Genomic DNA, 12,870 nt, shown 5'->3' with positions numbered 1-12,870 from the left:
TTTACCACCCAATTAACCTTGTCCTTTTCCTCCCAGCTTTGTGCTATAAGGTCAGGTACAATGAACTCATATATGCAACTTCTCTGTCATGTCTAGGAATTAAGCCCTTGAACATTGAGTAGGTGTTGAGTTAGAGCTGGGGACAAGAAGTTCTATTGTGTGTGCATGAACCATAGGCTAACTGTAGATAATAGTACAATATACACATTTAAAAGCTAGATGAAATGATTTTAAAGGTTTTATTATTTAGAAGTTATATACATTTTAGGAAATAAATGTGCTTATCATGATTTAAATATTACACAATATAAACTTGCTCCAAATTATTAGACAGTACCTATTAATATGCATAGTTTTATGTTTTTTGCATAAATTACAGAGTATAAAATGTAACAGGAAACACTGACTGCATTAACAAGTTAATTTAGATATTTAGCTCAAATAACATCATTGCTTACACACACACACACACACACACACACACACACACAGAGAGAGAGAGAGAGAGAGAGAGAGAGAGAGAGAGAGAGATTTATTAATGTCTTATATTTGCACAGCAATAGATCACTTTGAATTAGTAGTCTGATGACATTTCAAAATAATTGTATAAAGCAGCAATTCTTTGATGCCCCAATTTATACTTTAATGCATTTGTGCTTTCAGTTCTCTCTCAATAAATATCTATCTTATTTAGTTATATATATGAGCCGGGCGGTGGTGGCACACGCCTTTAATCCCAGCACTTGGGAGGCAGAACCAGGCGGATCTCTGTGAGTTCGAGGCCAGCCTGGGCTACCAAGTGAGTTCCAGAAAAGGCGCAAAGCTACACAGAGAAACCCTGTCTCGAAAAACCAAAAAAAAAAAAAAAAAAAGTTATATACATGAACTGTAGTCAGGTGAAGAGAATGTAAACCCCAATATTCATTCTTTTTTTGTGGTAAATGACTAATGGTGAATATAAATCCATGGAACAGAGAATTACAAACCAATACTAACATTTGCCCATCAGCAAATATGTTTATGCTATGAGTATGATCCTTGGATACCTTGACTTAACACAGAGTTCCTTGGGAAGCACTTCAAGGAGAAACCTAAGCAGCCACAGGACTTTGGGAGATGTCATATTAATCTGGCAAGGAGGGCATTGTTTTCATGGGACAAAGATGACTCATGTAAAGTTGGAACCAAAACTTTGTGAATTTTGCATATAGATTAGAATTACAGTTCATTTATGTAATATTATGATTTTATCCAAAACATATTAGTGTGTAATATTCAATTTGTTTATCTATGATTGATATTGATAATAAAACTCTAGCGAAATCTGATTCAGAAGTAATTAAGTTTTATACTCAATGACATTCAATGTAAATATCCACCATATATCAAAATTTAAATATTTCAGTTTAAAAATCATTTTGCTATTTGATCATAAAACTCCAGGCATATTGTTAATAAATGCTTATTATATAATTAGCCCTCAAAACACATTAGCTATTATTAGCTACTCTAAAGCTCTAAGGAAACTACTTCAGTAAATGGAAACTTGAGTACAAAATAGTGTCCATTAGAACGTACAAGAAACTGAGACTAGGTATTTCATGGGCCTTCTGACTAATTCTACTACTATTAGCATGCTAAGTAGTATAGTTAAAAAAAATGCCTATGAATGGCATATTGCTGCCCCCATACATCAGTGCCTCATGCAACCCTCATCAAAGAAGCAGTTTCTTACAGTAGATGGGAATTAACAAAAAGTGATTTTGGAGCATTCAGCTCAAAATGAGATGTCTTTATCACACCTCTCCCCTCAAAGATCACGAATCTATATAGAAGACAAGGTGGTAGGTAAGATTGTAAGTGCCAAAGTTGGTGGTTGACTCCAGTTAAACAGTGTTTCCCAAACACAACAGGACTGGTACACACATGAATTTACAGAGAATGTGGTGGCATGCATAATGCCTGCACATATTCAAACCAAACAAAATCCCACCAATAAGAATTGGACGCTGACTTAAAGGCTGACTTCTAACAAAGAATCTACTTGCAGTTGATACTTGCTGGGAAAGGGAGAAGTACTCATCACACCTCCCTGCCCAGGGGAATATCAACAACACTCAGGCAGGTTCCATGCCCAAGAGAAATTGGCAAACACAAAATGAATTCCACAGTTGCTTGGTTTTGTGTGAATAGGTGTGTGTGTTCTTTTTTATTTTGTTTGGTATTTTTGAATCTTTTTGTGTGTGTGTGCTATGGGATATCTTTCTGTATGTTGTGAATATGTGTGATTTCCATTGAATAATAAATAAAACTGTTTTGGCTTATAGCAAGAAAGCTTACAGGCAGATGGGAAATCCAAGCAGAGAGACACAGAGAGAAAGGTATGATGAGATGCTAGACTGCCACCCAAGGAGCAACAAGATGTCAGCAGACTGATAACTTCATTGCCACGTGCTAACACATATATTAAAAGAAATGAGTTGAGTTAAGTTATAAGAGCTAGCTAGCAATAAGCTTGAGCCATAGGCCATAGAATTTGTAATTAATGTAAGCCTCTGTGTGTTTACTTGGGACTGAGTGGCTAAGAAACTGGGCAAGACACAAGAAAACTTCCAAGTACATTTTTGTATTTTGTTTTGTTTTGTTTTGGTTCTTGTTTGCTTGTTTTATATGTATGTGTACATATGTGTGTGAGAGAGAGACAGAGAGATGAAGAAGCAGAGAAAGACAGAGATAAAAAACAAAACAAAATAAACAAAAAACAAGTGTGCTGGGTAAGAAGGAATTAGTGTGGAAAGAAGGTAAAAATATGTTTTCTGAAAACGTTTTTATAAAATGCATAAAATACAAAATACAAATATTATGGTTTATTACATATTTTGGTGAGTTCAAATAAAATAAAACTTTTCCATTGAAATGTGTATATTACTAGTGAAGTGGAAAAAGGCAGAGTCCAACTCAACACCTGTAGGATTTTAGTACTTCATATGGTAAAAGTAACTTAATTACTGTACACAAGAGTACTCTGGCAGTATTTCTTCCAGCTTTAGTGAAGACATTCTTAGATATTGGAGTGATGGGGTGGTTTATTATATATATCAATTTTATTTTCTGATATTGTCTATATTGAAATTTCCCTACTATTTCTTCCCCTTATAAAAATTGTCCTTCCACAGAAGAAAGCTTTGTAAAAACATTATATGAATATTTGTTATGTAAACTACATATATTACTATTCTATTTCTGTGAAAAACTTTGCACACATCATAGAAGTTAACTTTACACCTTTACAACTGACAAGAGCCTTGGAAATGAGATACAAATGAAATTATGCTATTTACAATAACCAATTTCTTGCCAAACATGTAAATATCTAAGCTCATAACAGGAGGTCTTCTATAGAAAACACATATGCAAGGGAAAGGAGAAATAATGCTTTTATTCTCCAAACTGAAAACAAGGTAAGAAAGTATTATGACTTTCAACTCTCATTTGCAGTTCTCTCTCAAAGCATCATCACATATCATGAGTTTCTGTTCTGCAGCACTAATGATGCAGTTTCAGATATAACAGTACAGGAAAGCAATCCAAAGAAAAAGCAGCAGGGGGCTGTTGTGCTGAAGTACAGCTCCTTTTATGAAAAAGACTTAATAGGAATCTCAGTGTGCATAAAAGCAAGTTATTGTGACACAGGTAAATCATCTCTTCAGTCATTTCATATCTCTATAGCTTGTACATGGAATTAATCACACACATGAATTGGAGTTCTTGTAAGGTCTTGCATTATCTTATGATTCAAATACATCTATGGATGAATACAACGAGCCAAATAGATTTGTAAAAACTCCATCTGGTTTTCCATACATATGATCTTAGTATTTGCAGAAAACATTTAGGTATGCTCTTTTGAAATACGTTTTGATATAAAAATGATTTGTAAATTGGTCTTCCTTAGCCTCAATATCCTATACCTTAGCCTAATGAGCGTTGATATTACAAATGCCTAGATAGTAAGAAATATTAAAAACATAAAGAATTAAGAAATCAACAGTACTCACTTTTTAAATTTTAATGTCATACTCATTGATCTTAATTCTTATTTTAATAAAAAAATAAGAAAACACATTACATTTTAAGTCTCTATTATTATTGTTTTATTCTTGTCACATATATTACATCCCAACTCCAATTTCCTTTCTCCTCCCCTTCCCAAAGACTCTCCCCTTTCCTCACTTCTCTCCAAGACCCACTCATGCTCTATCTTCCCTGAGAAAAGAGCAGGCCTTCTAGGGACATCAACCAAATATGGCATAACATGCTACAATAATATCAGTAACATATTACACATACTATCATATCAAGGCTGGACAAGGTGACCCATTAGTAGGAAAAGGGTCCCACAAAAAGGCAAATGGATCAGAGACAGCCCCCACTTCCACTGTTAAGAGTCCCATAAGAACACCAACTTACTCAGTCAGACCATATATGTAGAGAAAATAGGTCAAACCCTTGCTGGCTTCCTGATCCCTGTGAGCCCCAATGAGTCCAGTAATTTGATTTTGTGAGCTATGTTCTCCTGCTGTCCCTGACTCCCCTTGTTCCTCTGATCCTCCCCCCATCACAGGACTCCCTGAGCTCTGCCTAATATTTGGCTGTGAAACTGCATCTGTTCCCATCAGTTGCTGGGAAATGCCTATGAAGATACAAGAAGCTTACAGAACAGCAAATAGAATGGATCCAAAAAAAGACCCCTTGCCAAATATTAGTCAAACCATTAGACATACAGAATAAAGAAAAAATATTAAGAGCTGCAAAGGAAAAAGGCCAAGTAACATATAAAGGGAGACCCATCAGAATAACACCTGACTTCTCAATATAGACCCTGAAAGCCAGAAGGTCCTGGGCAGATGTTATGCAGACACTAAGACACCATGGATGCCAACCCAGACTATTATACCCAGCAAAATTTTCAATCACCATAGATGGAATAAACAAAATATTCCATGATAAAACCAGATTTAAACAATATCTCCTCACAAATCCAGCCTTACTGAAAGCACTAGAAGGAAAAATCCAACCTAAACAAGTTAGATACAGCCATAAAAATACAGGCAATAGATAATCCCACACCAACAAATACCAAAGAAGAGAAACACACAACACTATCAACAAAAAATAACAGGAATTAACAATCACTGGTCGTTAATATCCACTAATATCAATGGTCTCAGTTCACCTATAAAAAGACACGGGCTGACAGGATGGATACAAAAACAGGATCCAGCCTTCTGCTACATACAAGAAACACACCTTAACTTTAAAGACAGCCATTAAATCAGAGTAAAAGGCTGGGAAAACACTTTCCAATCAAATGGACTTAAGAAGCAAGCTGGTGTACCTATCCTAATATATAATAAAATAGACTTCAAATTAAAATCAATCGAAAGAGATTGGGAAGGACATTACATATGTACCACAGGGAAAATCCACCAAGATAAAGTCCCAATTCTGAACACTTATGCCCCAAATACAAGAGTACCCACATTTGTAAAAGAAACATTACTAAAGGTTAAATTGCACATCAAACCCCACACGCTAGTAGTTGGAGATTTCAACACCCCACTCTCACCACTGCATAGATCTGCCAGACTGAAACTTAATAGAGAAATAAGTGACCTAACAGAAGTTATGACTCAAATGGACTTAATAGATATCTACAGAATATTCCACCCTAACACAAAAGAATATACATTCACTCAGCACCCCATGGAACCTTTCCTAAATTGACCACATGCTGGGTCACAAAGTAAATCTCAACAGATACAAAAAAAAATTGGAATAACCTCCTGTATTTTATCAGACCACCATGATTTAAAGTTAGATTTCAACAACAAAATTTACAGAAAACCTACAGTCTCATGGAAACTGAACAATGCCCAAATGAATCACCAGTGGGTCAAGGAAGAAATAAAGAAATTGAAGATTTCCTAAAATTCAATGAAAATGAAAGTACAACACACCCAAACTTATGGGACACTGTGAAAGCAGTGCTAAGCAGAAAATTCATAGCACTAAATGCCCACATGAAGATAGAGAAATCTCACACTAGTGACTTAATAGCACACCTGAATGCTCTAGAACAAAAAAAGCAAACTTATCCAGGAGAAATTGATACCAGAAAATAATCAAATTGAGGGCTGAAATCAGTGAAATAGAAACAAAGAGAACAATACAAAGAATCAATAAAACAAAGAGTTGGGTTTTTGAGAAAATCAATAAGATACACAAGCCATTATCCAAATTAACCAAAAGGCAGAGAGAGAGCATCCAAATCAGAAAGGAAAGGTGGACATAACAGACAATGAAGAAATCCAGAGAATCATCAGGTCATACTTCAAAAACCTGTACTCCACAAAATTATAAAATCTGAAAGAAATGGACAATTTTCTATACCAAAGTTAAATCAAGACCAGATAAACCATTTAAATAGGCCAATAACCCCTAAGGAAATAGAAACAGTCATTAAAAGTCTCCCAACTAAAAAAAGTACAGGACCAGATGGCTTCAGTGCAGAATTCTATGAGAATTTTAAAGAAGAGCTAATTCCAACAGTCTTCAAATTGTTCCACACAACAGAAACAGAAAGAACATTATCAAACTCTTTTTATGAGGCCACAGTTACCCTGATACCCAAACCACACAAAGATGCAACAAAGAAAGAGAATTACAGATCAATCTCCCTTATGAACATGGATGCAAAAATACTCAATAAAATATTGGCAAACCGAATCCAAGAACACATCAGAAAATGTTTTCAACAACATCGTAAAAAAAATTTTCTAATCTTAATAAAGACAGACCTATAAAGGTACCAGAAGTATATAAATATACTGGACCAGAAAAAGAAGTACTCATGGTACATAATAATCAAACCACTAAACATACAGAAGAAAAAGAAATAATACTAAAAGCTACAAGGAGAAAAGATCAAGTAACATACAAAGGCAGACCTATTAGTCTTACACCAGAATTCTCAATGGAAACTCTGACTATCAGAAGGGCCTGGACAGATGACCTATAGACTATAGAGATCAGAGATGCCTGCCCATAATACTATACCTCACAAAAATGTTAATCACCATAGATGAGGAAGAAAAAGATGTTCTATGATAAAGTTAAATTTAAACAACATCTATCCACACATCCAGCCCAACACAAGGCACTAGAAGGAAATCTCCCACCTTAGGTGGAAAACTACACATATGCATAGGGAGTAAATAATCTCACATTAGCAAAAATAAAAGAAGGTAAGTGTATGTGTGCACATGCTTGAACACGTACGTGCACACACACACACACACACACACACACACACACACACAGGTACACATACACCACAGACAACAAACAAATTCATAAAAGAAAAATTTCCTAATCTTAAAAAGGAATATGCCCATAAGAAGCAAGGATACCGAAAATGAGTAAATGGCAGGAAGTAATCAAACTGAAGGCTAAAATTAAAGAGAGAGAAAAGAGAAAGTGAGAAAGAAAGAAAGAAAGAAAGAAAGAAAGAAAGAAAGAAAGAAAGAAAGAAAGAAAGAAAGAAAGGAAGGAAGGAAGAAAAAGACAGAGAAAATACAAATAATCAATAAACAATGACTTAGTTCTTAGGGAAAATCAACAAGATAGTCAAACCCTTATCCAAACTAAGTAAAAGACATATAGAATATCCAAATCAGCAAAATCAGAAGCAAAAAGGAGGACACAAAAACAGACACTGAGAGCCAGGCAGAGGTGGCACACGCCTTTAATCTCAGCACCAAGAGGCAGAGGCAAGTAGATCTCTGTGAGATTGAGGCCAGCCTGGTCTACAGAGTGAGATCCAAGACAGGCACAAAAACTACACAGAGAAATCCTGTCTTGGAAAAAAAAAATACACTGAGGAAATGCACAGAATCGTCAGGTTATACTTTAAAATCTTTACTCCACAAAATTTTAAAGAAATGGATAATTTTCTTAAAATTCCCTCTTATTAAGTTAAATCAAGATCAGATAAACAATTTCAATGGACCTATAATCCCCAAGGAAATAAAAGCAGTCACTAAAAGTTGCCCAACCAAAAAGAGGCCTGGGGAAGATGATTTTAGGGCACAATTCTACCATAATTTTAAAGAAGATCTAATACCGATATTCCTCAAATTATTCAAGGACACAGAAAGAAAGTGAACATTGTCAAATTATTTTCATGAAGCCAAAATCACTCTGATATTAACCACACAAAGATGCAACAAAGAAATAGAATTACATACCAATTTCCCTTATGAACCTAGATGCAAAAATACTCATTGAAAAACTCACAAACTGAATCTGAGAACACATCAACAAAATCATCCACCATTACTAATTAGGCTTCATGCCAGAGATACAGGGATTTTTCAGCATATGAAAATCAATAAATGCAATTCACTATATTTAAAAAATGAGAGAAAGGAACCACATGATCATCTCATTAAATGCTCAAAGGTCTTTGACAAAATCCAACACCCCTTCATGAAAAGAAGTCTTAGGATAGGGATACAAGGAACATACCTTAACATTTAAAAAGGCAATTTACAAGTTTATAGCCAACCTCAAGTTAAATGGAGAGAAACTCAAAGCAATTCCACTAAAATTTAAAATCATGAAAAAGATAATGCTTCCCACTCTCTCCATATTGATTCAGTACAGTATTTGAATTGCTAACCAGAAGAATAAGACAATTGAAGAAGATTAAAAATAACTCGATACAAGATTAACTAACACATACAATATAATATATATGTATATATGTATGTGTGTATATTTATGTAGTCTTCTTACATACAAATGACAAAGTAACTGAGAATAGAAAAATAACACCATTCATAATAGCCATAAATAATGTAAAATATCTTGGAGTAATTTTAACTAAGCAAGTGAAAGACATATATGGTAAAAATGACTTTCAAGAATATAGCAGAGGATAAAAAGATATACCATGTTCATAGATTGGTAGGATTAACATAGTTCTTGTGGAATATTATTTTAAGATATGTTACATTCATTTATGCTTTGGAATATTTGATTGATGATGCAAAGATATTTTGCATTCTTTTTTTTTTTTTGGTTTTTTGAGACAGGATTTCTCGGTGTAGCTTTGCGCCTTTCCTAGATCTTGCTCTGTAGACCAGGCTGGCCTCGAAATCACAAAGATCCGCCTGCCTCTGCCTCCCAAGTGCTGGGATTAAAGGTGTGCACCACCACCACCAAGAGTGTTGCATTCTTTTATGTTGCATTTGTTTAACTCTGTGAAGCTCTGTTACTTTGCTTGTCTAAAACACCTGATTGGTATAATAAAAAAAAAACCTCAAGGGCCAATAGCTAGGCATTAGAAAGGTTATATGGGGCTTGCAGTCAGAAAGAATAAATAGAAGAAGTAATATGGAATCAGAGGATTAAAGAAGGAGAAAAGGAGGAGGAGAGGAGGACTCCAGGGGCCAAGCACCCAGGTACACAGCGAGCCATGGAGTAAGTACGAAAGAAAAGCATATAGAATAGAGAAAAATAAAAACCCAGAAACAAAAGGTAGAATGGGATAATTTAACTTAAGTAAAGTTATCTAGAAACAAGCCAAGCTAAGGCTGGGCATTCATAAGAAAGAATAAGACTCCATGTGAGTTATTTGGGAACAGTGTGGTGGGCTCCCAAAGCATAAAGTGCCAAAAGAGAGAGAAAAAAAGCTACACATAGTACAAATGGCCATTATACAAAAGAAATTTAGAGACTCAATGCATTCTCCATCAAAAGCCCAACACATTTTTTTAAAGACCTTGAGAGAACAATACTATACTTAATATAGAAAAACAGAAAAACAAAAAACACAGGATAGCTAAAACAATTCTATACAATAAAAGAACTTCTGGAGGTAACACCATCCCTGATTTTAAGCTGTACCACAGAGTTATAGTAATAAAAACTGCATGTTATTGGCAAATAAACACACAAGTTGATAAATGGAATCAAATCAAAGACAAGACATAAATCCACATACCTATAGACATCTAATTTTTGATAAATAGTCAGAATTACACACTGGAAGAAATAGTATCTTCAGCAAATGGTGATGGTCTAACTAGATATCTGCATTAGAAGAATACAAATAGATGAATATTTATCACCTGCACACAATTCAAATCCAAGTAGATCAAAGACCTCAACATTAAACCAGGCACACTGAACCTGATAGAAAAGAATGTGGGGGATAGTTTGAACTCATTGGTACAAGAGAATACTTTCTAAACACAACCTCAGTAGCAATGGCACTAAGATAAATTAATAAATACGACCTCATGAAACTGAAAAGTTTCTGTAAGACAAAGGACACCATCAATAGGACAAAATAGCACCCCAAAGAATGGGGTAATATTTTCACCAACCACACATCCAATAGAGAACTATTATCCAAAATATATAAACAATTCAAGAAACTAGATATTGACAATCCAAATAATACAATTTTAAAAGGTGATGCAACTGGGGCTGAGTTGGGTGGGGGTTCCCGGGCAAGGGTTGGGGCCTAGGCGCAGACCTCACTGGATATGAACAGAGTCACTCACCTCAAGACCTCAGGAGAATAGGAAGAAGCAGAGTGCTAGAGAGGTCTCCAGAAATCCACAAAGATACCTCACTGTAGACTACTGGCAATGGTTGAGAAAGTGCCAGAGCTGACCTGCTCTGGTGATTGGATGGCTGAACACCCTGGCTGTCATGAGAGAACTTTCATCCAGTGACTGATGAAAGCGGATGCAGAGAGTCACAGCCGAGCCCCAGGTGGAGCTCCAGGAGTCCAATGGTAAGAGAGAGGAAGGATTGTATGAGCGAGAGATGTTGAGACCATGGTTGGAGGAAGCACAGGGACAAATAGCCAAACTAGTAGAAGCGCATGAACTGTGAACCAATGGCGGAGGAACCCCCATAGAACTAGACCAGGCCCTCTGGATAAGTGAGACAGTTGATTAGCTTGAACTGTTTGGGAGGCCCCCAGGCAGTGAGGCCAAGGCCTGTCCTTGGTGCATGGGCTGACATTTTGGAACCTGGGGCCTATGCTGAGACACTCTGTTTAACTTTGGTGTAGGGAGGAGGGGACTGGACCTGCCTTGGCTGAGTCTGCCAGACTGGGCTGACTCCCCAGGAGACCTTGCCTTGGAGGAGGTGGGAGTAGGGCGTGGACTGCGGGGGAGGGCTGGGGGGGAGGAGGGAGGACAGGAGAATCCATGGCTGAAATGTGAAATTAAGTTAAATATAAAATAAAAGTAGTATAAAAAAGAATTTGAATTAAAAAAAATAAAAAAAGGTGATGCAGATCTAAACAGAGTTCTCAAGAAAGAAATCTCAAATGCCTGAGAAATACTTTTTAAAAGGTTCAACATCCTTAGCCATCAGGGAAATGCAAATGAAAAGTAATTTGTAATACCATCATAGACCTGTCAGAATGACTAAGATCAATAACACAAGTTACAGTTCATGTTAGCAAGGATGTGGAGCAAGGGGAACACACCTTCATTGCTGGTGGAAGTACAAACTTGTACAACCACCATGGAAATCAATGTGGAGATTATTTAGACAACTAGGAATTTATCTACCTGAAGAACCTTTGGGCATATACCCAAAGGATGCTCCATCCTACTACAATGACACTTGGTCAACTATGCTCCTATCAGCTTTATTTGTAATAGCCAGTCACTGGAAGCAACCTAGATGCCCCTGAGCTTAATAATAGATAAGGAAATTATAGTACATTTACACATTGAAGCATTACTTAGCTGCTAAAAATAATGACACCATAAAATGTTCAGGCAAGGAGATAGAACTTGAAAAAATCATCCTGAGTGAGGAAACCCAGACACAGAAAGACTTAGAAGTGGATATTAGCTGTTAAATAAATAACCATTCTACAAACTGCATACCCAGAAAGGCTAATGAATAAGGAGAGCTCCGGGGGATTCATGAATCTACCTGGGAAGGGGAAGTAAAATAGATTTTGTGGGTAGACTAGGGCAAGCGGGGGTGGTAACAGGGAAATCAGGTTGGAAGGATAGAGGAAGAGGATATAGGGAGAGACAACTGAATTTGAGGTCATTTAGGGATTGATAGATAAACCTAGAGTAGTAGAAATTCCTAGGATTCTACAAGGGTAACCCTAGTAATGAAGTAATTCTAGTAATTACTAGTAACTTCTATTAATGAAGGATTCAGAGGTAGCCATCATCTGTAATGGTAAAGCTTCCAGTGGTGTGTGCTGAGGGATGTAGCTGAATGAGCAGAAAGAAAATAGTTAGAGATAAAAGAAGAATGAATGATAAAATGAGTGAGTAATGAGTGAATAAATGATATAATAATATGTAAATGAATGTAAGAATAGAGAAAAGATATGTGTATAGATGATGTATACACACACACACACGTGTGTGTGTGTGTGTGTGTGTGTGTGTGTGTGTGTATGAGATGTAACTGTGCCAAAGAGGTATGTGGCTGTGTGGAGAAATTTTGGAGGATGTAACAGCGTGGAATGTAACTTGGCTGTATGGAGAATGTAACAAGTGGAATGTATCTATGTGGAGACAGAAAGATTTTTGAGAAATATTTTTTTTTAATGAAGTAAAAGAGGAAGTTACCATCAGAAAGCATGTGTTTCCTTATTTACTTATCAGATAGATAGAAATTTATTTCTAAAGACCCTCAGATAAAATAGCTTCCTAAAGCCCTTGCTACTGTGAGGTCTTCTATTCACAACTCTGGAACAGTTCTCCAGAGCTGGCCTCCCACCGACTGCTCATAAATTGGTTTCTAGCC

The sequence above is a fragment of the Peromyscus eremicus genome, chromosome 11 (genome assembly GCF_949786415.1).
Source record: "Peromyscus eremicus chromosome 11, PerEre_H2_v1, whole genome shotgun sequence".
In the NCBI taxonomy this organism is placed as follows: Eukaryota; Metazoa; Chordata; class Mammalia; order Rodentia; family Cricetidae; genus Peromyscus; species Peromyscus eremicus.
The sequence above is the reverse complement of the archived record's forward strand: the minus strand, read 5'-3'. Positions refer to the sequence as shown.